Source organism: Schistocerca nitens, chromosome 4 (genome assembly GCF_023898315.1).
Source record: "Schistocerca nitens isolate TAMUIC-IGC-003100 chromosome 4, iqSchNite1.1, whole genome shotgun sequence".
In the NCBI taxonomy this organism is placed as follows: domain Eukaryota; kingdom Metazoa; phylum Arthropoda; class Insecta; order Orthoptera; family Acrididae; genus Schistocerca; species Schistocerca nitens.
The window spans coordinates 673,194,448-673,221,676 of record NC_064617.1 but is presented as its reverse complement, the minus strand read 5'-3'; the positions used below and the strand labels follow the sequence as shown (position 1 = coordinate 673,221,676).

At 43.1% G+C, this 27,229-nt stretch overlaps 1 protein-coding gene and 1 pseudogene across 1 annotated transcript in view; both read right to left on the bottom strand.

Annotated features, from left to right (window-relative positions):
• Positions 1 to 27,229, bottom strand: part of LOC126252497 (probable Na(+)/H(+) antiporter nhx-9) — a 665,019-nt gene that overhangs the window by 380,176 nt on the left and 257,614 nt on the right. The window lies entirely within an intron of this gene.
• LOC126253755 (5S ribosomal RNA) lies at positions 10,742 to 10,862 on the bottom strand (annotated as a pseudogene).

The following is a 27,229-nucleotide window of genomic DNA, read 5'->3' as shown; positions in this document are numbered from 1 at the left end:
ACGCGCTGGCCTGAATGGTAAGAGCGCTTCTATAGGGGCAACTAAAGCGGGGCGATATGGCGTTGCTGTAAATGCAAACCAGTGCTAAATTTTTTTTAATGCCGCGTTTGAGACCAAAAGAGTACGGTATCACCGACGACGGATGTTTCAACGTTCAAACAGCATACTGTCAGTTTCCTCTACTGGACGTGACTGTCGAATGCTAGCTAATCTAGATTTGATAGCCTTCTGTTAACAGATTGATCCTTTCGGAGAACGTCACTTTTGTGAACTTTCGGTGATAGGGCAATATACTGTGAATTGAAAACAGCTGCCCTTTTTCCAATCGTGTTACGCATCCATATTTTCTTCCAACTGGAAAATAGATAGCGGATATCATGAACTATATTCAGGTCCCAGCGAGCCATAGATGCTACAGCTGACATACATCTTTCACCATTGGTGCACTAGCACGCGTATCCGTCTGGTGTGGGCTACAATAAATAATTTTCAATCTGAATTTGGTGAAATATACCGATTTCTAAGAAGAATTTAACTAACACGATACTGAACAAAATAATATTAAACTGGAATGTTCTGCAAAATTGTGGCGCTCAATATCTCATGCCACTATGACCGTACTAGTTACACAATCGGCCTGAATCAGGAGACGGGATGATAAAAACCTCATTAAATCAAACTCACTCGCAATTTTTTTTCTATTTAATATTATTATAATGTTGTGCCTACCACCTACGTAGAATTATGTTAATATCAAATATGAATATTAATAAGTGTTGAGCTGGTCAAGGCACAGGAACACAATCTATTTACAACATTTTCATAATTATGTTGGAAACTATCAGCTAATGTTAGTGTAACTGTTAACATCTTCATGTGAATCTCGAAATTATCTGCTCTTACTGAATCCACTTTGCACACGATATATTCGAGGTTAGTTGTCCTACTGATGAAAGACGCAGTACTAAAACTTAAATCGTAATGTTCTAGCAGATTTTTAGAGTTAGCGTTAACATTAATGGAATTAGATTTAAAAGAAGCTGTTCCGCAGCGACAGTGAAGGAAATATGTCAGACTTTACATACAGTCCCGAGAGAAACAAATAAGATAGACAAAAAAAACCGACTAATGGTAACTGCAGCACTGCAAAAGTAATTCTTGCTGACGTCAGTCACGTGGAATACTTCTGAACCTTACAGTCTAATTCATCAACTTTGTAGTTGCTGTCTCTTTTTCTCCTCAACCATGAGCAAAGCAATATATTATGAAGAGAATGGAAGTGAATTAACAGTATTAAACCCACAACTACTGTTGCTCTTTGTTCTGTACACTGTGACAGAAGAACATATCACTGTATAGTTACATTATTTGGTACAAGAAGTTAAGCAACTCGTCATGGCATCGATCCAAAAATGCACTGAAGATCCCTGCAGATACACTGACTCGTTGTTCAGTGAGGTATACACCGACCGGTTTCCCGATCTATTTTTGATTCGATATTCACCAGTATGAACACGAAAACGACACTCTTAATTTGAATTCTAATCATAAATGCATACTTCACATAGATGAATGTTCGACATACCGTTCAATTTTCAAATATTACAGGCATCAGTGGTAAGCCATGAGAATTACGGCGCATTCATAAACACTATGTTGCTAGTTCAACGTTTTCAGTTCAGCAACATTTCAGTAAATAAAATCTACTGTACATAATTTCATCTTCCAAGATGTCTTTTTCATAAATAATTCTTAAATACATTGACTAATCTCCTTTGTACGTTGTTTGCTTTTTTTTAATTTTCAGTTTATTAATCTATTTTGTACTAAAGCAATAACACATACCACTGTCGCAAATCTGCTGGTTTCTAGATTGTGAACTCGGTATTATGTTCTAGTCACAGCGCGAATCTGATACGAACGAATGTATGGCTTGGAACAACACTTTATTGCAATAAATAGCGTGCCTTCTCATTCAACATAATAACCAGAAGATCCGTTGTATTAGCTAGCACAAAAATGTATGCAATAAAGTTCCATATTCGCTAATCAAGCGAAAGAATAAACACGGAACGATAAAAGCGGCGACAATATTAAAGTCAAGGAACGCCACGCTGCAGCAAGAAGAGGCATTTCACTGCGCTCCTTGCGGCCGAAGCTTGAACCCTGTTGCGATCAGCTGATCATGTATGCCGTGACTGTCGCTTGTCGTCGTTGCATGACAATGCTATTGAAAACTTTTTAGTGTGTGTAACTAAAGCAGAAATAAAGCATTAATGCCTACATTAAACTCAAGAGGACAGAGTAGGAACAACATTGGTACATCATTATCGAGGCTAATGAAAACAGAATTGGTTTAGAGCGGTCTCCGTTAGTCGAGTTCAGCAGTGATAACCAAAGACACTGGATTCAGCCATTTAGTACCATTCCACGAAAGGCCTATTGGAGCTCTTGTGGAATTTCTACTTGTATAGTTGCTATAGTTGCTGTATGAGGTATTTGTGTCTTGGACCTAGAAAATGTTTTGCACAAGTTAATAACTTCCAGTTTCTAGCTTCTACGGTGTTCCCTTGTCAATTTTGAACAGTGCAGGACAGCCTTACACAATTCTAGCATTATGTCAGGCACAAGGAGGGATTTCCATTTGTAGGCTCGTAACTGTAGGAATTATGCGGTTCGCTTCATCGGTATGAATGCGTTTCGTGACTTCCGGTTTTGCTCCGGTGGGCATCTGTTAGACAAAAAAGGTTAGGGCTACTATCCTCAGTAGGCTCTAGGAATTTTTCTGATGCTTATCACTTCTTTCGCCTGTAGCAATGATTTGAATATGTGAAAAATGAAGATTTGAAAAACGTGAAAAATACCTATTTGCCGTGTTGCGGAGTATACGTTAAACTGCAGTCCACCAATAACTGGTTCAGTAAATCAAGTCAAAGATCGGAGGAAAAAAAATGTCCTCCGTTATGTTCATGCCTAGTAAAGCACTGCCGTGCTTAAACTAATCTTCAGAATGATGACAGCTTTAACATTATGTCTGTCCAACCCACAAAATGTATAAGAAAGTTATTCTGAAAGTAAGTTACGATTGGTCGCAAAATGGAGACGACAGTGAAAATCTTATGCCTCTTTGCACAGACGTGTTGAGCAGTGTGTCTAGTACGCCCTTCCGTCGATCGCGTCACGTTGCTCTTTTCAGTTCTGAGCACACCGTGAGCACGCAAAGATGCCTAGGAAATAGTGTCTCCCGCCAAGTATGGGCGCCTGCCGTGAGATTTCGCCTGATTTCATTGCAGCTCGCATTATGTAACTGTCATGCATTTCTTTCTTAATGTCAATTCTCGCCGGCCGCGGTGGTCTAGCGGTTCTAGGCGCTCAGTCCGGAACCGCGCGACTGCTACGGTCGCAGTTTCGAATCCCGTCTCGGGCATGGATGTGTGTGATATCCTTAGGTTAGTTAGGTTTAAGTAGTTCTAAGTTCTAGGGGACTGATGACCATAGTTGTTAAGTCCCATAGTGCTCAGAGCCATTTTTCTGTCAATTCTCAGCAGCACACTGCAGGAGCAACGAAGACTCTCCTACAGCGTTTTCGATGGCAAGTGTTTGATCACCCATACAGCCCGACGTCTCTAATGACCTCGTTGTCGACGGGACGTTAAACACTAACCACCACCATACAGCCCGGATCTGGCTCGCTGCAATTTTCATCTTTGCTCACGTGAACTGCTGGCTTCGGGGACAGCATTTAGGCACAAACAATCAGCCGTAGAGAAGTGGCGGAAAGCACGGATGATTGTATCCTATGACGAGGGTATTGGAAGGGTGGTACAACGAAACGACAGATGTCTAAGCCGGAGTGGAAACTATGTAAAGACTGGAAGTTGTAGCAGACTGTTGCAAATAAAATATTTTTTACTTTCACTGTGGTTTCCACATCGCGACCGATCGGACCTTGCTTTTAGAATAACCCTCGTACAAGTAATACCAATGTAAAACACGACTTTATGCGACTGCCTGACAGCAGGTTAAACGGAATTTCCTGTGCCCTTAACTATGTAAATGCACCGATTTCGAAAAGTGATAATAACGACCGGGAGCGCCCAGAGATGCATCACGCAGAGGATCAAGTAGATATCGGCAGTTATCACACAGCGTCATATCAAATATGATAAGTGACAGTTCAATTGATGTAGAAAGCTCGTGATGGCCGAAATGAAGCTGCTGATTCTATCATGCCCTGAAAACTGGGGAAACGGCAGGATCAAGAACAAGATCAGAGCAGTGGAATCAGGCGGTTGAATAAATTACATTGGCAGTGGAACCCACTGGATGGTAGACTAACAGACCTGCGAATAGCAAGCTAATTAAAGGCAGAGAAGACATTTATTAGAGATCCATTCACAGAAGGCTGTAAGCAAGAACCCCTTGATTGCATTACGACACATGGGTGTTGTGACGGGGGGTCCCATTGCCCTTCGTGTCAGTAGGGTGAGGTAGGGTCTAGACTTAGAGGCATATGGCAAAGTAAACAGCGGGGCAGGAAGCGCACCGCGATGTTATAAATGCACCGGCCATTAAGCTATCACGTGTTGGGCGACCGGAAGCCGCGCCCGGGTCATCGATTCCAAGCGCCACTGGCTCCACCGTGCCGCTGCACGTGCAAGCTACGCGGCTGTCAACCACTGAGAGACGTGTCCTACATCAATCGCAGCTACACATTACAGTCTCCGGTCACTGTCCTGCTCGTGATAATAACGTGACATGTTTTATTCTTAATCGTTATTGAAGGCTATTTCAAGGCGGAAAAATATTGCCTTCTTTTTACAGTGAGATCATCGTAATCTCGACGGCCATAAGCTCTCTTCAGTGCGAATACTCTCTCTCTCCTGAACACTTGCGGGAATTTAGCGAATGCCGACGAGCAACGGATGGGGGCGATACTTTAGTAATTTGTGACAAGATGAGAATTTTGGTCGGACAAAAGTCGTGTTTGATAACCAGTGTGGTCAAGATGACCGTTCGCGAAAAGCGGGAAATCTTCGCGTTCGAGCCCCGGTCAGGTACAGATTAAAAAAAAAGTTCAAATGGCTCTGAGCACTATGGGACTTAACATCTGTGGTCATAAGTCCCCTAGAACTTAGAACTACTTAAACATAACTAGGACAGCACACAACACCCAGCCATCACGAGGCAGAGAAAATCCCTGACCCCGCCGGGAATCGAACCCGGGAACCCGGGCGTGGGAAGCGAGAACGCTACCGCACGACCACGAGATGCGGGCTCACGTGGGGAGAGATCACTACTGTACGTAGGATGTGTAAGGGCTTCCCAGCGAATCGATAGTGGGCAGCAACATGTGGGCGGATCCACATCCCCCGTACAGCCCAGTTCTCTTCTAATGCTACTTCCATATTTTCGGAGCCCTGAAGAAAAGTATTCATGGCCGTCTGTTTGCTTCAGGCGAAGACCTACGTACCATCGTGGTGCCGTAAGGCAATTGCAGACATTTTTCCGTGAAGGCGTTCAAATGGTTCAAATGGCTCTGAGCACTATGGGACTTAACATCTGTGGTCATCAGTCCCCTAGAACTTAGAACTACTTAAACCTAACTAACCTAAGGACATCACACACATCCATGCCCGAGGCAGGATTCGAACCTGCGACCGTAGCAGCCGTGCGGTTCCGGACTGTGCGCCTAGAACCGCTAGGCCATCGCGGCCGTTGTGAAGGCGTCGAACGTATTGTCTCACAGTGGGGTAAATGCATTAATAATTATGGCTATTACTTTCGAAATAATAAACAGTTTACTTTCTTTTTTTTCCTTCTGTCTCGTTTTCATTTGACTGCTCCTTATACATCAGCTAGAAAGTGGTATGTACAAATCTTATACCTGTGTGAAACTGACGCCCTTAGGGTTCTGAATGTGCATGATGTTCTCACAGGCTGGAGCATTTAGTATCCGACAGCGATTCGGTTTCCCCGCCCCGCCTGAGTAACGATTTGGAGGAAAATTCAGAGATACTCAGGCTTCGTAGCACGGTTGCAGGTGTCTGCCACGGTAGGCGCCGCTGCTATGGGTGTGCCCCGTGGGCCCGTCCACTGACGTGTGAGCGCCAGTAAATGCCGCGGCCCGCACTTGTCCCTCAGTTCTTCGCCATTCTCTGAGGCCTTCGGTTCGCGCTAGTGCCTGCGTTTATATTTTTCGAATCGTACTGCTTTGCGCACGCTTATGACGACTAACGCTACTCTCTGTATGCTGCCTCTGGCTAGTCGCTCACTTTGTGAACTCTGCCGTCATCAACCGCAGGAACCGTTCCCTCGATCTCCTGTGTCACTGACAGTGCGAGTGGTCATTAACTGTGTGCTGCCTACGAAGAGTATAATAGAAAAGAGCACAAGTGCATTACAATCGAAACCGATTCGTTATAAGGCTCTGTACTTTGTCGAAGAATAAGCTGATAGTAATATCCATCTTTACCATCCATGAACCTTTCCAGATGTTAAAGTTTTTCTTATCGAATGGATGAAAGGCAAAACTTACGAAGAAAGAGTATACACAAATGATGTGTTAGAAGCAAATTTGTTTGTAAAAGCAAAAACTCTAATATAATTTCCAACTACCTGCGTTGATGGAAGGATTATAATGACTCCAATTAATTACAAATAATGCAAAGTATTTGCACAGCAATAATTACGCTGAATATTTTTCTCTTTGCAGATCTCTCTCAAGTCTCGAAACATGTTAGCAGTCAAACCATGACACTAATGTGAACTATTGCCTCCATAATATCATGTACTCAACACTATTATTTGAAGTACTTGCTTTACACTCCTGAAACAATATTTTGTAAGTCTTACTTGCATTAATATAGTGTTCTTCGTCGCCTTATGTACACTAGAATTGTAAGTGGATGCAGATTTAGTGTTACCCAGCTGGAGAATATCGTCTATGCCCCGCGGCTCGTATTCTTAATGCAACAGCGAACACATCTGCTGTCTCCAGGGAAGTTCTCTCAAATGGTTCAAATGGCTCTGAGCACTATGGGACTCAACATCTTAGGTCATAAGTCCCCTAGAACTTAGAACTACTTAAACCTAACTAACCTAAGGACATCACACACACCCATGCCCGAGGCAGGATTCGAACCTGCGACCGTAGCAGTCCCGCGGTTCCGGACTGCAGCGCCAGGACCGCTAGACCACCGCGGCCGGCCGAAGTGCTAGACGGAGTGAGTGGCACTAACAACTGCTGCTCCGTACTGCAAGACAAATATACAATATTTTACGTATTACGCAAGTTCACCGGTTGAGAATAGGTTCACTCACAGAGTATAGATATTTTATGCGATGTTAAGTAGCGTAATATAAGCTCATACCGTTATCTTATTTTGTGTGCTGTGTTTTCAGCACCTCAGCCACTTGAAAAAAAATTTACATTTTGATATTTCTTGGAAATTATAATATATAGTGCAAGTGGCGAACATGTGGTTGTTCAAAAATGATGGCTAGTATCATATGACTGCGCATTACTGCAAATTTATTAACGTTGGCGATGCGTCCTTTCACCAAACGCTTATATCCTTTAAGTCTTCATATATTCATAGAAATTTTGTGAAGTGCTGACCTCTCTATGTCTAACAAAATCGTTTTGCGAACAGCCTCGGAGAGCCAAAAACGTTGCCCGCCCAGTCATGCACATATATCGTGGATAGTAGCAGTCCTATCTGATTGCCTTGGCTACTGTTATGCTTAGCAGTAATCTGTACTGAGTAGCCACTTAAAATAGGTATACTTAAGGTGTTATGAGACTGACATGAACCATATGTTGCTAGTAATATGCAGAATTATTTAAGGAATACCTTCATTGTGTGTCTTGAAAGGAGGATATAAGATGAACATCAACAAAAGCAAAACGAGGATAATGGAATGTAGTCGAATTAAATCGGGTGATGCTGAGGGAATTAGATTAGGAAATGAGACACTTAAAGTAGTAAAGGAGTTTTGCTATTTGGGGAGCAAAATAACTGATGATGGTCGAAGTAGAGAGGATATAAAATGTAGACTGGCAATGGCAAGGAAAGCTTTTCTGAAGAAGAGAAATTTGTTAACATCGAGTATAGATTTAAGTGTCAGGAATCGTTTCTGAAAATATTTGTATGGAGTGTAGCCATGTATGGAAGTGAAACATGGACGATAACCAGTTTGGACAAGAAGAGAATAGAAGCTTTCGAAATGTGGTGCTACAGAAGAATGATGAAGATTAGATGGGTAGATCATATCACTAATGAGGAGGTATTAAACAGAATTGGGGAGAAGAGGGGTTTGTGGCACAACTTGACAAGAAGAAGGGACCCGTTGGCAGGACATGTTCTGAGGCATCAGATGTGCTACAGAAGAATGATGAAGATTAGATGGGTAGATCATATCACTAATGAGGAGGTATTAAACAGAATTGGGGAGAAGAGGGGTTTGTGGCACAACTTGACAAGAAGAAGGGACCCGTTGGCAGGACATGTTCTAAGGCATCAGGTGATCACAAATTTAGCACTGGAGGGCAGCGTGGAGGGTAAAAATCGTAGAGGGAGACCAAGAGATGAATACACTAAGCAGATTCAGAAGGATGTAGGTTGCAGTAGGTACTGGGAGATAAAGAAGCTTGCACAGGATAGAGTAGCATGGAGAGGTGCATCAAACCAATCTCAGGACTGAAGACCACAACAACAACAACACCTTCATCGTTATGGGATCAGACACATCATTTAAATTACGGTACTTTACGTCATTTTGTTGCATTCAACGTTCATGTTATCTTATATTCCCAATTGTCAGAGCATTTCGTAATAATAGGAAGGGTGCTGAATTAGTCGATCACCCGTTAAGCTAGTAGGAATGCCACACTTTACCGTTTGGCTGTCTAAATTACACATGGAATGATTATGAAGAACTCAGCTACAGATCTGATGCTATATGCAAATGATACTGGTAAGATAACCACTCGTTAATGCAAAGACATATTAAATGTGACATAATTGTAGCCTTTGTTTACAATATAGAACGGTTCCAACTGGAGCCCTTCGTGTCACAAAAATACTTCGGACTGTCAATGCAACATACATTTGGACGTCACACAAGTACATTGATGAATAAAGCAAGTGACACGGTGCAGTTCATTAAATGAAGAGAAAAGGGTATCAGTGCGGATGACGTTTGCCTGAATCACGGGGAGTGAAAAATCTGATCTACAAGACACTGAAAAACAAAAAATGTGCCTAACGACTGGTGACAAGCTACTCAGAAAATCCAGGGAACATTTCCAGCCTGGGAGCCACCAATACTCTTTCGCCTCCAATACACTGCTCCTGCATGCACTATAAAGATACAATACAAAGCTTTTTCAAAGCTGTAACGGTAGTGTATGGTATTGTAAAAGTGTCACCTGTCACATACTTTTATTTTCTGTGGTTCATTTCCATGTCAATTGCAATGTGCACTAATTAGGCGAAATGTGCTATCCGCCAGATTAATAGAGTGTTGGTCCACCATTCGAAGGTAATGCTGCAGCAGTTCTGTGTGGAATGAATTCGACAAGTCCTTGGTAGATTTTCGGAGGTATTTGGTATCAGATTCGTACGCACAGTGCATGTGGATTTCCCATAAATTACGGGGCGATGATTTGTGGGCACTGAGCTGCCGCCCGTCAGCGTCCCAGAAGAAATCCAAAGGGTTCGCATCAAACTAATTTGGTGGCCAATATGTCAACGTGAGTTCACTATGATGCGCCGCACAGCGCCGTTGCACGGTTCTGGCCCTGTGACATGGAGAGTTATCCTGTTGGAAGATACCATCGTCGTTGGCGAAGAAATCAAGCGTGATGGAAAGCAGATGGACTGTAATAAAGTCCACGTATTCCACAACTGTCGTGGTGCCTTCGACTACTACCACACTTCCCTTAGAACTCCAGATGGGTGTACCCCATAGCATAATACTGCCTCCATCGACCTGTGCCCGTACCGCCGTCATGTTTCGAGCAATCGTTCGCCTGGATGGCTGCGTACTGCATGACCTGGTGTAGCAAGGAAAGTGATTAATCAGACCAGGCGACATGTTTCCGCTGATCAAGGGTCCAATCTAAATGATACCGTGCTCACTCCAACTGTAACTGACCATTTCGTTGGGGCAACATGGGGAAACGTAGGAGTCGTCTGCTGCGGAACCGTTTTTCAGTACTGTTGTGAGGATCCTGTATTCTCTCGCAATTTTTTTTTGGTAAGATTACTGTTTACCGTTATTGCACATTCAATAAATTATTGTTGTCGTGTCTTGCGCACCTTTGCGTACAACGGCGGTCCACTATCGCCAACAGTAGCGAAATTCCGCTACGCCTAACCGAGATTTTTTATATTCGCGATGTGGTGGCGGAATTCGAAAATTGTTAAAAATACAGCGTAATTTAACTTCTTTGCCTGAAAGTGAAACACCCGTAATTCTCCATTCCAAAGTACGAAAAACATTTAATTCAGTATTAAGCACTCTATGTCTTACCTAACCCAACCTAATCTAACCCCACAAGTGGCCCATTGGGACCATCCGACCGCCAGGTCATCCTCAGCTGAAGATGCGAACTGGCATGTGGTCAGCACTCCGGTCTCCCGGTCGTGACGATGGTTTTCTGTGACCGGAGCCGATACTATGCGGTCGAGTAGCTCCTCAATTGGCGTCACGAGGCTGAGTGCACCCCAAAAAATGGCAACAGTGCGTGGCGGCCCAGATGGTCACCCATCCAAAAACTGCTGGCCACACCCGACAGCGCTTAACTTCGGTGATCTGATGGGAACCGGTGTATCCACTGCGGCACGGCCGTTGCCTCAATTCAATATTACGTTAATTTTAAAACGTTGGTAGGTTACAGAATAATACAGATTTATGATATACTGCGCATGTTGCGCACAGTTTCATCTGCACGCTTTCATATTCATTTTGATAACACTATGTGTTCTCAAGGATTGCAAAACCAGCAAAAATAATACTAGTCTTCCGCATGGGAATCCAGATTCTGAACGGTCCTTCTCCATGATGACAGACATTATAACTAAAGAAACTTAATAGGCTAAACCCTGAAACACTAAGTGACTTCTTAAGAGTACGACGTGACACGCAAAACAAGCACAATTGTTGCATTTCGTACCCAATTACGGAGAAATATATCCTTAATTTGCAAAATGTGTGTATCAGCTCTCTAACAAAGACCAATAGCTTCCAGAAGGCGAGGAAAGTATTGCTATATTTACAGGCTCGTGTGTTTCACTGCCAGTTTAAGAACAAAAGCTAACAAAACTCCCTTGCGAATGACTACCTTAGACCTCAGCAAGTTTAAACTGCACATAAACAAGAAAGTATCTGTTGCATCAAACTACAATTATTATGCTAACAGCGCCCTTCTGAATGATCCATGATTTTCAAGTTCATCACAGGCATCCCTAGTATGCTGATCATCAAGTGGTTACCTGGAGATGTATAGAATATACTTGTTTATGGTTTAGGTAATTTTTAGGCTATATGTCGTCGGTAATTTGTGTAAGTTATATAAGAAATTTTATTTCATACTGTAGCGAATGTAGCGGAATTTTAATATGCTCGTAGCGGAAATAACTTATTTGTGCCTCGCAGCAGTGCGTTGGTTGGAGTTGGTAGAGCGCGCTCCAGAAGCAGACGCGTTTAATTATGTGTGTTTGGATGTAATAGACAATACGTGCGCTCTAACTAATCGCGCCGCGTTTTCGCTGTATCAATAATTTCAGTCTGAAGGTATTAATTTTGCATTGTAGCATACGGGATGTTACTGAATGTAAGTGGAGTTTGAACTAGTTAAGAAGGAGTAACAATACCAATTATAAATCATAGAACCTGTGATTCATTATTAAATGCAATTACCTGAGCTATTCATAGCCCGCTTCCTAAAATGCAAGCAAAGGAATACGCACAGTCAAATAGTTGGTAGTGGAGACGAGTAATGCACCACTGTTGTTAATATAGCTGTGGAAACGTAACACCGCGCTTTTTTTATTCATTTTGTTCGATATTGCTCGTAGCGTTTGGTCTGGGCGGACGTCACAAGACATCCGTTCAAGTGGATCGTTGATTCTTTGACTCAGTTTTTTTATTACAGAGAGCATGCAGCCCTCTGACCGAACACGCTGAGCTACCGTGCCGGCGCGATGAACGGTGTGCTTCGAAACACTTGTGCCTAGACAACATTGTTCTCCGTCGCCAGATCTGCCAAAGATCACCCCCTATCCTGCTTTAGAGAGCGGGCAAGCTTCCGATCTCCTCGTTCTGTGATGAGGTTGTACATCACCATGTCGCCTACTTCTGCTTTCACCGTCCTTCAACACTCTGCACGAACGTGCACGACATTAGTACGAGAAACAGTGTATCAGCTTCACCCTTTCTGAGATGCACATTCCCGGGCTTAGGGTCTTAACAGACTCAGTTTTCTCAAAGTCGCTCATGTCATGGACTTCCCCATTTGCGGCCCGTATCCTGACTAGAAAGATTCCACATTCATCAGTGCTCCGATTGCATAGTTTGCCTACGGCACCACGACCGCCCCCCCCCCCCCCCCAACGTCACAAGACAGCATTAAATCTCGCAATGGGCGCTTGTCACAATGTTTAGGCTCGTCAGTACATCAGCTGTATAGCGCGCGCACACACACACACACAAACACACACACACACGCACACACACACAAGCACGCATACGCAGTAACGGCAAATTAAAACTCGAAGTCACAGTGGAAGGGGCTGCTTTGCGAAGCAACAGTGTTGCACCAGGGGCTAGCTAATTCTTATTCGCAAGTTAATACAAGATCCACAACTATCATTCTGGAGGGTGCACTAAATATCGATGCATCTATAAAATAAAATAAAATAAAACAAATTTCGCTTGGCTTGGCAGTTCGGTATCGAAGTTCTAAAAACACAACTCTCAGCTTGAAAATCATTGATATTTTTAGGTTTATGATTTCAGTTTCGCAAATATTCATCTTTTTATCTACAGCTGTTTGGGCATGAGGTAGCTTTGTTACTGTCGTGAAATGAGTTGTGCTTCTTTTAAGATCTATGTTATTTCTTGTCTTGGTATCTTGGTAGACGTCCAAGAGCAACTAAGTCCCAAACAAATGGTAGCGGTGTGTCAATGTATTTAGTGTATTTACAGCCTTGATACCTGGCACTTTATCCAGATTTACTGGCAGAATTAGCTGCATAATTAGCAAATGGTCAAGCATCTCCCTGTTAGCGTACTTAAAGAATCTAGCGACAAAGCATTTTTCCACTAAGGTATTTTGACGGGACGGCCAAGAACGCTGACCTACTACAAAGGCAAAAAGCTCGAGATTCACCGCCTATGCGACAACTACAAACTGTTAGAAAGATAATCAATTCAGTATAAACCTGTTTTCAAATCATATGGGCGACTTTTTCTTAAATGTTATTTTTGTGAAACAATCTAAAATTATTTTTCTAAATAAATGTTAACAATCTTTCACTACTTTTATGCTTTAATGGTGCGTGGAGCCCCATTGACGCCTAACAATGTGCTTATGATATTAAGATACAGACACTAATGAAAGGACAGTGGTTTATAACAAAAGCACAACGCTGAGCGGTTCAGCGTATACCCAAAAAACTCCATTTCTTATTCGCGCCTGTTCAGAAATCGTAGTAAATAACTGATAGCACAAATAATTTACGTATATGATAGTTGTATATATTGTAGACACTGCAATCTCTACTGCTTAGAATGTATAATTAAATATTAATAAGTTTTGAAGCCGTTAACTATTTACAGGATAATTTAAATTCTGCATCAAAGAACCGAAGTTTAGTTGAAGCCAGGCTACGGAAAGGGTACACAAATATCTCAAAAAGGTTCCTGAACAAAACTTACTTTTTTATTTTATTAGTAATTGCTAAAGAAAGATTTTTAGTTGGTAATTAATGTTACTTGTTTTTTTTGAAAGTTTCTTCAACATCTATATGTTCCGTCTACATTATTATGAAACGAGTTTAGTTAGGTGACATTTCCACTGAGTTTCTTTCCGGAATGTCATACAACAAGCAAACGATCAGACATAATCTACAATCTAAATGATTAAACAAGAATGTATTATGCTCGCATATAAATTTACACATAAACACACATCGAGTTTTAATAATGTATATTCCCTCTTATTTCTACTTGCCGTTGACGTCTTCTCTATCAATTCAGGCTTATCAGACTGAGCTCACAATGATTTTGGTGCCTGCTTCTGTAGCCGAATTCAGTTGCTGATAAGGTGTAACATGTGCAGTATCAATCTGTGAGTAGTGTAAACTTTTGTTTTGGGCTATGATACAGAGAAAGAAGATGATGGGAAACCTCATAAAGACTGGCCAGTATACCTCACCAACGATCGTCAGTTTGGGGTGCGGATGTCATCCGGGTCTGTCTTGCAATCTAATAGTCTTTGCGTAATCTTAAACAAAAAGGCCACCTATTCTGCGTTATTATGAGGGACGGCGAAAAACTTTACGATTATATATTTCTGATGGACCGGTTATCAGGGGACTGATCCTATTTATGTGTGATGATGCTGAGCAGATTTTGTGTTTATCTACTTACGATGCCACTATGGCCCCATTATATTAGGACATGTTATAAAACAGATCTGAAGATGGGCCCCATTATATTAGGACTTGTTATAAAACAGATCTGAAGATGGTCATTGCCAACCAAACCGGTAGTCTCAAGAACTAATATTTTGCATTCATAGACGGAAATAAAGAAATATATTCTATATTAAAATGTTCTTATACTTCCCATTGTCTAACCAGATGGAGGAGGTCTTCAGGCAACAGGAAGCTGCTAATTGAACTTTAGGTATACAGCCGGCCGAAGTGGCCGTGCGGTTAAAGGCGCTGCAGTCTGGAACCGCAAGACCGCTACGGTCGCAGGTTCGAATCCTGCCTCGGGCATGGATGTTTGTGATGTCCTTAGGTTAGTTAGGTTTAACTAGTTCTAAGTCCTAGGGGACTAATGATCTCAGCAGTTGAGTCCCATAGTGCTCAGAGCCATTTGAACCATTTTTTTAGGTATACAAAGCAAACGTACTGACTTTTTTTTTTGAGAAATTATCGCAAACAGGGCAGATATATTATATTATATATATATATATATATATATATATATATATATATATATATCGATGAAACATATATTCATAGTTCTTTACCGAGCGAGGTGGCGCAGTGGCTAGCACACTGGACTCGCATTCGGGAGGACTAAGGTTCAATCCCGCGTCCGGCCATACTGATTTCGGTTTTCCGTGATTTCCCTAAATCGCTCCAGGCAATTGCCGGGATGGTTCCTTTGAAAGGGCACGGCCGACTTCCTTCCCCGTCCTCCCCTAATCCAACGAGACCCATGACGTCGTTGTCTGGTCTCCTTCCCCAAACAAACCAAACCAACCATAGTTCTTACACTAGGCCCAATGAGTGCTCAAATCAGAAGGTTAAAATGGCTCTGAGCACTATGGGACTTGACTTCTAAGGTCATCAGTCCCCTAGAACTTAGAACTACTTAAACCTAACTAACCTAAGGACATCACACACATCCATGCCCGAGGCAGGATTCGAACCTGCGACCGTAGCGGTCGCGCGGTAGCAGACTGTAGCGCCTACAACCGCTCGGCCACCCCGGCCGGCCAAATCAGAAGGGCAACGTGTTATTTTAGTACACGCATGCAACAAATATATATCATGTGGATGTATAGCTGCGCAGAATTTATTCGTCTCTTGGAAATAAGTGAATGGTCCCCACTACAAGAGAAAACTCTTGTTTTGTTCCAAATACGCATTTAATATTCAAGTCAGAGAGTAAAACCGCAGGTTACCATGAAGAAATGAATACTGTATATTTTTCAACTTGATTATTTGAGCCATTTATCATTCATTTCAAATACATGCCTAAAGCAGTATTGCAGATCGAGTGAATTACTGTTTTTTTTTGTACCATGTGGCAACAACAACAACAAAAATACCCAACTAGCCGAGCAACTCCGTTATTGTGCTTGACAATGCGAGTTATCACAACGTGCTAGAAGGAAAACCATCACCAATGAACAGCGAGAAAGCTGATATGGCAACCTGGTTACATTCTCTTAATATTCAGTTTGACCAAGGAAGCACGAAAGTTGAGGTATAAGCCTTAATAAAAAGCAACGAGCCTGAAAATGAGTTTACTGTCGATTAAGTTCTGGCACGTTGTGGACATTCTGTTCCCTGGTTGCCACATATTACCCAGAGGCAGTAGAAACGATATGATATGGGTACAAGCAAAAAATATCGGGTGTCTAGCAAAAAACGTTCTCTTAAGCTCCAGAGTGTCTGGAAGTTAGCTGAGGAAAAATTTGCCTCTCTTACTGAGCTAGAATGGGAAGCAGTTTGCAGATACGTGGAAGGTGTCGAAAAGAAATGTACTGAGCAGGAAAAAAATGAACGAAATAGAAAACGTGGTTATTGATCTTCATGTTTTTTATCCATTACAATTTTCTGTCTTTTTCTCTTTTTTTTACGAGATTTCCTTCTTGCCATATCTGTTCCGACTTTTATTTTCCTTCGACTGATTCTCCTTTTATGCGAATGACTTTTTATTTTCGGTACTCTAGTCAGATATTATTGATTTTGAACTTGGGTAGAATTATTAGTCACACACGTTCGATACGCATTGGATTGCTAGAGCATTAAACGTTGCGGCGGAGTATTATCGGACGATCTGTAGAAAAAGAGTTAGCGCCTCATCGTGCATAAACCACAGAGATTGCCAGGTACACTGCGGTAGAAAAAGACATGGGAACCTCTTAATATCGAGTGGGACATACTTTTTCCCAGCGTCGTGCAGCAACTCGACCTGGCATGGACTCAACAAGTCCCCTGTAGAAATATTGAGCCAGGCTGCTTCTATACCCATCCGTAACTGCGAAAGTGTTGCCGATGCAGGGTTTTGTGCATGAGTTGACATCTCGATTATGTCCCGTAAAAGTTCGATGGGATTCATGTCGGGTGATCTAGGTGGCTAAATCATTCGCTCAAGTTGTCTAGAAGGTTCTTCAAACCAATTGCGAATAACTGGAGCTCAGTGACATGACATCTTTATTTGGAAATATAATGTCCATGAATGGTTGCAACTGGTCTCCAAGCAAGCGAAAATAACCATTTTCAGTCAATGATCGGTTCAATTGAACCAGAGGACCCTGTCCATTCCATGGAAACAAGCCACCACAATCTTGCACAGAGCCTTGCTGACAGCTTGCGTCCATGGCTTCGTGGGGTCTATGCCATACTCGAACCCTCCCATCATCTCTTACCAACTGAAATTGAAACTCGTCTGACCAGGCCACGGTTTTCCAGTCGTCTGGTCACCATCCCACGAGAGGTGCTGCACGCGATGTGCTCTTAGCAAAGTCGCTCGCGTCGGTCGTCTACTGCCATAGCCCATTAACGCCAAATTTCGCCACACTGTCGTCGTATGTCCCACATTGATTTCTGCAGTTACTTCACGCACTGTTGCTTGTCTATTAGCACTGACAACACTACGTAAAATCCGCTGCTCTCAGTCGTTAAGTGAAGGCCGTCTGTCACTGCGTTGTCCATGGTGACAGGTAATTCCTGAAATTTGGAATTCTAAGCAGACTCTTGTCACTTTGGATCTCGGAATATTGAATTCTCCAACGATTTCCGAAATGCAATGTCCCATGCGTCTAGCTCCAACTACCATTCCGCGTTCAAAGTCTATTAATTGTTGTCGTGACTCCATAATCACGTCGAAAACCTTTTCACATGAATTGCTTGAGTAGAAATGACTGCTACACCGATGCACTGCCCTTTTATACCTTGTTACGCGGTACTATGCCATCTGTATATGTGCATCCCACGACTTGTATCGCCTGAGTGAGAGAGACCTGAGGTATCCGGTGGCTTGTTGCAGAGTAATGGCATTTCGTTTGATTCCTTAATCCCATTTATCTTCGTATCTGTTTTTCAGTGAAAATATCTACAGAAAAGAGTAAATGCGGACTGGATGCTCTGTGAGTCTTGTTTGTTTCTAAACTTGTTCCATTAACTCACGGTGCTTACTATTGGCAACTGTAATAGTATTCACTTCTCTCTTCACTCTCAAACTTGCTTTCAGTGCTGATCAGTACTAATCACTTCTGTCTCGACTTCGCTTTTTCCGGCACTGTTGGTTGTACGTTAACACTTACACACATCTCGACGCACAGGTTTACTGACAAAAAGTTGGTAGATACGCTCCTCGTGTACGGATTCACTGAATGGAATGGAAAAGAGGAAAGAGGACGCTACGCTGAGCTGTTTCTGCAGCGACAGCAGCCACATCACAGTCCTGCCGCATCTGTCTGAGGGTTATTGCATTATTCTGTGATTCGTGTTGTGAATTTTAATGATTGCGAGTTACAGGCTTTTTTACGTTGTGAAGGTGATTGGAGCAACAAACCGAATGAACGATAATTACATTATCAGTCCGTAACGAGCCACCTCAGACCACGCCTCCCTTATAGCAAAACACTCAGAAAATCTCCCTGAACAACCTCCGAAATTTTGTCGGTGGAGTTTTGGTTCACCCTGTATAGCATAAACAATATTAATAGTCTACGGGGAGTCCACATATTCCAAATATCCTATAAGGAAGTTACAATTGTGATGAAACGCGTTTGATTTAACAGTATGCACTAGAAGGGAAAATAAAGGACGACACTACACGAATGATTTATCCGAATGGGACGTAAATCGGTACGTGTGATGTACATGTAGAGACAAACAAAGATTAAAGCGGTGCACGGTTCTAGGAGCTTCAGTCCGGAACCGCGCGACTGCTACGGTCGCAGGTTCGAATCCTGCTCGGGCATGGACGTGTGTGATATCCTTAGGTTAGTTAGATTTAAGTATTTCTAAGTCTAAGGGACTGATGACCTCAGATGTTAAGTCCCATAGTGCTCAGAGCCATTTGAATCATTTGAACCAAAGATTAAAACTTTAGAAAAAGTGGGTGATTCATACAAGAGAAAGAGCTTCACAAACTGAGCAAGTCAATAAGCCGTTACTCCATTTCTGGCCCTTATGCAAGCAGTTATTCGGCTTCACATTGATTGACAGAGTTGTTGGATGTCATCTTCAGAGATATCGGTGCCATATCCTGTCCAATTGGCGCGTTAGATCGTCATAATACCGAGCTGTTTCGAGGGCCGTGGAAATAATGCTCCAAACATTTTCAATTGGGAAGAGATACGGCGACATTGTTGGCCAAGGTAGGATTTGGCACGCACGATGGCAAACATTAGAAACACTTGCCAGGTGCGGGCGGGCATTATCTTGCTGAAATGTAAGCCCGGGCTGGCTTGACGTGAAGGGCAATAAAATGGGTTTAAAATATCGTCGAAGTACCTCTGTATTGTGACGGTGCCGCGGATGACATCCAAAAGGCTCCTGCTATGAAAAGAAATGGTACCCTACACCATCATTCCCGGTTGTCGGTCCTTACGGCGGGCTTCAGTCAGGCGAGTATCTCACCGCAGTCTGAGATGTCTCCAGACGCGTCTCCGCTGATCATCGAGGCTCAGTTCTAAGCGGGACTCATCACTGAAGACAATTCTACTCCAGTCAATGAGATCCCAGGTCGAAGTCGTGTCTGGAGACTTCCCAGACAGCAGTGGAATTCCAACCTGACTGTCACCCGCCATACAGTCTGACAACCAGGAGTGATGGTCTGGGGTACTATTTCCTTTCACAGCAGGACCCTCTAGGTGTCATCCGCAGCACCTTTAAAGCACATCGGTACGTCACGTTTTGTTGCCCTTTATAGAAGACGTCCACAGGGTTACATTACAGCAAGATAACGCCCGAACGCACACGAGAGAGTTTCCACTGGCCGTCTTCATCTTGCCAAACTCTACCTTGGCCAACAAGGTCGTCAGATGTCTCCCTAAATGAGAACGTTTGGAGAATTATGGGCAAGGCGCTACAACCGGCTCGGGGCTTTGAAGATCTAACGATCCAACTGGACAGAATTTGGCATGATATCCCTTAGGAGGACATCGAATAACTCTTATCAATCAATGGCAAGCCTAATATTTGAGTGCATAGGGCCAGAAGTGGATCAACGCAATTAATCACATTTCATTGGATTACGGGAATATAGCGAAATCCGGGAAGGAAGTTTACTATCTGTGTAAGAAAATAGTGAATGTAGTCGGTGTTGGAAATTTAAGTTAGTACGAGTTGCGTAATAAGATAACTTAATGGGCGGTCTAACATTGTCCAGACGGTTTTTTAAATTGTGCACTGTGCTTGCATTGATTGAAATGGATAAAAATGAATACTGTGTCGACAAAAAATTCTTTATTTTGGACGGTTTATCGCCAAAGGAAATAAATTTCTGAATTTATACGTGATCACGTTTCTCTTGAAGAGAATCTACGCTCAAATTATACAAAGGGAGGATCAGCGTCAAACAACCCGTAAACGGCGAGATTATAAGAGACGGAGCACAAGCTTGGATTAGGGAAGGATATCAGCCGTGCCCTTTGAAGAGAATCATCCCGCCATTTATCTTAAGCGATCTAGGTAAATCACGGAAAATGTAACTCTAAATGGCCAGAGGGGTATTTCAACCGCCCTCCTCTACATTGCGAAAGATAAAATAAATGCTGGCGAATATTACGCAAGCATTCTGGTCCACCCCAATAAAACACATTTGAGACGGTACCTGAATCACAGAAGAAAAGGAAAATGACATCTTTTTTCTGGACCATACACTTGCCCCGCCCCCACCCCTCGTTCCACCATTCACCAGCAGCCACAGTTACACTGACTGGACCCGCTGTGGAGAAAGTGCATTGATCTAAGAAGGAATTTCGTCGAAGAATGAGTCTATTTTTGACCTGAAATACATCGTAGATCACTGCCAGATTGGGAACCTTAAAACTTACCTCGCGATGAACTCAGCAGAATGATGCAGGTTCGCCGCTTTACGGCAGCGAGCGTGGCCGATAACGCGAGACATGGTCGCTGTCCACAGTTTACGCCGCCGCGCACGTAAATACATTGTGCCGGTCGCCAGCCTGCTGTCAGACACATGTCTTGCACGTGCAGCCCCGGGGACGTGAGGGCGTGTTTCATCGCCTGTACATGCGGTCCTCCTCCCGACAGAGTGTAGTGGCCACCATTTGTTAGTTCCCTGTACAGCTGGCGCGTTCAGCGTCCTGGCATAATGATAACTGACACACAACTGCAGCCTTCTTTTTCACGTTAATCGAAATACTGAACAAAGTAGTCTATATTTTCTGCTGCTATTACAGAGCCGTATCTTCAGGTTTAGCCACTGAATTACGGATATTTTAAAGCTCTGTTCCTCAAGGATATGATTCGAAACATGAATTGAAAAGAGGTTGTTCTAGTTTTGTTTTAGAGACAAGACCGTAGCAAAATGGGTACATTATGAAGTATAATGATTGTTTACTTTACATTTGGCTAGAGCTTAATCAACCATACATCTGCTCTACGAGCCTCTTCCATTTCTTTTTGTCGAGTCCACTTTTCATCCTTTTCGTGTTGATGTTCATCGTAACTGTGTTCTCCCGTGTGTTACCTCGCCATCTAATTCTGCTTCTTCCTCTTCCTCTCGTTCCATCTATTGTTTTGGAGAATGCTAGGCAGTCTATTCTCCGTCATTCTCGCTACATGGTCTGCCCAGTTCAACCTTGTCTTCTTTAGATATCGACGATATTACGGCGTTCGTAGGCTACAGCTCTGTTAATTCTTCACTTTTTCTTATCCTCCAGTCCAACATAATTTCGTTATATAATATCCGACCACGATATTATTGCACTTGGCCTCCCATGGCCATTTTCAGAAATATGCGGTGACATTACAGTGAATAATTACAGTGACAACTAAGGAAAGCACATCGCACTGTAAATGATTTCAGGATAGTTGTGCATGTACTGTAAGGTGGTTCAGCGTGTCCTGAAATATCAGGAAAAAAACTCACGATAAGCCGACCGAAGCGTCCTCACTTCCAGGTACAATAATATTGTGATCGACTAATAGAGATCCACAAATGTTCCTCTGTACATTTCTTCCGAATATTGAGTTATTCTTACTCTATATTTCTAAATATTAACGCTTCACATCCGCATAATGTTCCCGATATACTTGACGAATGATACAAACTGATTTTGAAGTTAATACTAATTATTATTTTCTTTAAAATTATGCAAAAATCTGAAACCGTTTTGTTCGCTGTTGTTAGACGGGCATCTGTTTCTACACTCCTGGAAATTGAAAAAAGAACACCGTGAATTCATTGTCCCAGGAAGGGGAAACTTTATTGACACATTCCTGGGGTCAGATACATCACATGATGACACTGACAGAACCACAGGCACATAGACATAGGCAACAGAGCATGCACAATGTCGGCACTAGTACAGTGTATATCCACCTTTCGCAGCAATGCACGCTGCTATTCTCCCATGGAGACGATCGTAGAGATGCTGGATGTAGTCCTGTGGAACGGCTTGCCATGCCATTTCCACCTGGCGCCTCAGTTGGACCAGCGTTCGTGCTGGACGTGCAGACCGCGTGAGACGACGCTTCATCCAGTCCCAAACATGCTCAATGGGGGACAGATCCGGAGATCTTGCTGGCCAGGGTAGTTGACTTACACCTTCTAGAGCACGTTGGGTGGCACGGGATACATGCGGACGTGCATTGTCCTGTTGGAACAGCAAGTTCCCTTGCCGGTCAAGGAATGGTAGAACGATGGGTTCGATGACGGTTTGGATGTACCGTGCACTATTCAGTGTCCCCTCGACGATCACCAGTGGTGTACGGCCAGTGTAGGAGATCGCTCCCCACACCATGATGCCGGGTGTTGGCCCTGTGTGCCTCGGTCGTATGCAGTCCTGATTGTGGCGCTCACCTGCACGGCGCCAAACACGCATACGACCATCATTGGCACCAAGGCAGAAGCGACTCTCATCGCTGAAGACGACACGTCTCCATTCGTCCCTCCATTCACGCCTGTCGCGACACCACTGGAGGCGGGCTGCACGATGTTGGGGCGTGAGCGGAAGACGGCCTAACGGTGTGCGGGACCGTAGCCCAGCTTCATGGAGACGGTTGCGAATGGTCCTCGCCGATACCCCAGGAGCAACAGTGTCCCTAATTTGCTGGGAAGTGGCGGTGCGGTCCCCTACGGCACTGCGTAGGATCCTACGGTCTTGGCGTCCATCCGTGCGTCGCTGCGGTCCGGTCCCAGGTCGACGGGCACGTGCACCTTCCGCCGACCACTGGCGACAACATCGGTGTACTGTGGAGACCTCACGCCCCACGTGTTGAGCAATTCGGCGGTACGTCCACCCGGCCTCCCGCATGCCCACTATACGCCCTCGCTCAAAGTCCGTCAACTGCACATACGGTTCACGTCCACGCTGTCGCGGCATGCTACCAGTGTTAAAGACTGCGATGGAGCTCCGTATGCCACGGCAAACTGGCTGACACTGACGGCGGCGGTGCACAAATGCTGCGCAGCTAGCGCCATTCGACGGCCAACACCGCGGTTCCTGGTGTGTCCGCTGTGCCGTGCGTGTGATCATTGCTTGTACAGCCCTCTCGCAGTGTTCGGAGCAAGTATGGTGGGTCTGACACACCGGTGTCAATGTGTTCTTTTTTCCATTTCCAGGAGTGTATACTCCTTCTATTGTTGTTACTAAAGAGACGCATTAAATATTTGAAGACATCGGCTATCTTGAGAGTGAATCCACCTACAACCAAAGTCGCATCACTTCGGACTTTCTTACTTATGGTCAGATATTCTGTCGTTTCTTCCTACTCCGTAGCTGAGCATTCAACGTAGATGTCTGCCATGCAGAGGATCTGGGTTCGATTACTGGTACCGTCAAGGATTTTTTCCTTGGTTGGAGGTCAGGTATGGGGTGCATTCAGCCTCGTGATCCCAACTGAGGAGCTGTTTCACCAAACAGTAGTGGCTCCACGGTATGGTAAGTCTGCAAAACGTGCGGACGGGCGGAGTGCTGACCACATGCCACTCCATACAGCATCCGCATGACACTGCAAGGCAGATGATAACACGGCAGCCTGAACGAAGAGCTCTTTTTTATTCTGTCTTTTCATCAATAACAAATAATCCTGTTTTCAGAGATATTTTGCAGTAACTTTGCATCAATTTTGCATCATTTGGCTTAATTCTGTTTTGGAACTACTTATTAATGTTATATCTTCTGCATAGGCAAGGTTACTAATGTTCATCTCTTTCACTTGGATCCCTTATGGATTAATTCTAGTAAACTCTCTATCTGTCTTCTCTAAGATACAGCCGAATAAGATAGGTGTTCTCCAGCAGTTGCGTCCCTTGTGGAGTAAATTCCAAATTTTTGAAAAAGCATGCAATCAGTCTTTCGCAATTAATGTCCTGTTATTTGCGCGTCAGAAGTGAAATTGCCAAAGGTACGAAAAAAATATTTGCATCACAGAGTCTTGTCATTTAAGTAACAGTGGTATTAGATATGCGATATTCTCTCGTATTTCTCTTAAGAAGTCGTACAACTGCCCATTACGTTTCAATTTACGTCAACACCAGACAGTTCCGTACTTAAATGTTTGTGGCTAATAATTTAGTTTTGTTGTGTACATAGTTCCGCGTAGTCAGCGCGTACACAACTTTCCCACTAGAGCGCGCCCAGCTAAGCGCAACAGCGCAGGCGCATCGCTCGTCCGTCTCCGCACTACGAGATGGCGCTGTCTTAGAGACGGACCAAATTCTGCTTCCGCCGATCCGCGTAGTAATATGTAACGCAGCCAATGAGATCGCTGCTAACGTAGAACCTTTTCTCCTCGCGGAGCTCACTCGCGCTGTGATGATAACGAGTGTATAGACCTCCGATTAATCAGTCTGCATTAGTCTGCACCAGTCTATAGTCAAGTTTCAGTCTGCGCCTAATAAGATTATCATATTCCTGTACATAGCCATCAAGTGTCAGAGATATGTGAGAATAAGATTAACATACCAAGACCAAAGGAACTTCAGATTGTCAATTGTAAACAGCATCCAGAATCAAGTTACGTAATATCTATGATTTTTATTATTTTAATAAATGTGTGTGAAAATTAATCAAGTTCTGTTTAAAGTTGGTCACCGTCAATCTGCTACTCTAAGCGTGCAAGTGGCATTTCTATCATCTGACCTAACGGCAGAAGATAAAGACGCCACGATAAAACCACGACACATATTGCTGACAATCGCCTACTCCGTTAGAGCGACGAGTCAAATAATCTGATGGTGTGTGTACCGAAGGTCTTACAGTACGCAAACCACAAGTTTCAAATAGGTAACTACAATACGCAACTTTTTCTGCCGTTTCACAGATAAAAAAATAAATGAATAGGAGCCAAAAAAAAAGACAAGAGCAAATATCAACCAGTGCTGTCAGAAATTTTCTTCTTCCGTATAAGTTTCGAGAAAATTAACGTAGGTAAAGACGGGACACATTTGTTCGCAACTAGATTGGCACGGCATATGGTGGGAGGAGTACAAGGTACCAGTAACATCTTTGCCTTTCTCTGTTTCATTCATGTACAATGTACGGGAACAAGAAAAGAAACATTATTTCACCTGGTTCCTAACTTCTCTTATTTTACTGCAGAGATCCTTACGTGGCAGGCAATTAGTAAAAATAAGTTATACGTCTCTTCTCTGAAGACTCTTGTTAAACTAACACTATCATAACTGCTAGACACTGGATCCTCACCCTATCCCAGTAGTTTTAGAGTTTTAATATGCTTTTTTTTTTAATGTTTAGCATATTAAAGTTAAGCAGGGGTGCCGCGCGGATGAAAAAAATGCGGATCAGGCAACACATACTTCGTATATTTCCATTCATCGATTGGTGGTACAGACAATAAACAAGCAGTAATTTCAGCATTTTAATATAAGAACAATTTTTAAATATTTAGTATATTAAAGAGACCAAAAATTAATTTTGCCTCTCTCACGAGCAACAATGCGGGTGCTCTATGGATAAAAATAAATGCAAATAATAATTATCCGTAATAAGCATCAGGTGCCATGTTCTCCGTTTATTTCTGTACTTCGACTGAAGGTACAACACTATTTTTTTCTGCTACTTTGTCATGGTAGCAACAACTTAGTCCTTTCTAAGCGTTTGGACATTAGGAATTCACTGTGCAACATACACGTCCTCCTTTTCAAACTACAAAAGCACAGATTAGCTTTTGCAAACATTTTCATTGGTACATTTTAAATCTCTGCTGTAGAGGAATAGAATTTATGGAAACTGCCTCACATGTGGCGTCAATTTTCTACATTATCAATTCGCACAAGCGTCGTTGAGAAACTCTGACAGTATTACTCCATTTCGAAACAGAAAGCAAAATAAGAAACATGCGCAGAATTGGCGTCTTACTTCTCCTCAGAGGAAAATAGCATAAAGGACATTTTCGCATTAAACATCGATCTGTGGTTATTTGGAGACTTTGTCAGAGCGGGTATAAAGGGCAATTTGCGTGACTCCGTCAGCGCTCCATCGAACGGTGAGTCGAATAGAAGCGAAGGTTTTCGATATCTGAAGCGTTCTCTGCCATAGCATCCAGAGATAGGTATCGCAAAGTAATGGTTAAAACATACTGCACGGAAGTAGTCAGCTGAACACTGACGAAAGCAACTTACGATAGCTTGCTAAGCGAGAAAGTGTCAGACTGACTTAAGAATACAGGTTCAGAGTAGTAGTCATAATGAATGCGAGTTTTTTGACCATTTCATTACTCACCCTATAGGATTTCTTCCACTCTTTCACCCATGTTAAGAACAGTGAATATCATTCGTCCGCGTAGGTAAGCATAGAAATATATTAATTTGTGGACATGGGGTACTGTTCAAACGACTTCCTGTTCACCTCCTGCTACAAGTCGTAGTAATTTGCAAAGGAAAGTGTAAGATATCATGTAGATCTACATTATATTAAAAGATCATTTCCAGAAAGACTGAAATGTGTTCGATACAGTTCCCCACAGTCGTTTAATGAACAAAGTAAGAGCATATGGACTATCACACCAACTGTGTGATTGGATTGAAG